This window comes from Crocuta crocuta, unplaced genomic scaffold (genome assembly GCF_008692635.1).
Source record: "Crocuta crocuta isolate KB4526 unplaced genomic scaffold, BGI_CrCroc_1.0 scaffold149, whole genome shotgun sequence".
NCBI classification, from domain to species: domain Eukaryota; kingdom Metazoa; phylum Chordata; class Mammalia; order Carnivora; family Hyaenidae; genus Crocuta; species Crocuta crocuta.
In genome coordinates this window covers 6,742,916-6,743,222 of record NW_027551561.1, presented here as the reverse complement: position 1 = coordinate 6,743,222, position 307 = coordinate 6,742,916, and positions in this window count along the sequence as shown.

The window sequence follows — 307 nt, the reverse complement described above, 5'->3', positions numbered from 1 at the left end:
AAGGCTCGGGGTGCCTGGGGGGTGGGTGGAGGGCCGGGAGGGCTCGGAGGGGCGCGAGTGTCCCAAAACTCTGAAGGGAGGAGGGAGGAGTCTCTGAAGGTGTGGGGAGACCCAACAGGGTCTGGGAACGAGGGAGGTGGGTGAGCGGTGGGGGGGAGGGGGGAGCCTTTAGGGGAAGAGACAAGTTTAGGTGATCGCGGGAGAGTGTGAGGGGCGTTCCCTGAACTGTGTGGGGAGGTGACGGGGATAGGGGTGGGGTTCGAGGTTGGGGAGAGCGGGGGAGCAGAGGGCGTCCCAGAGGGGAGGG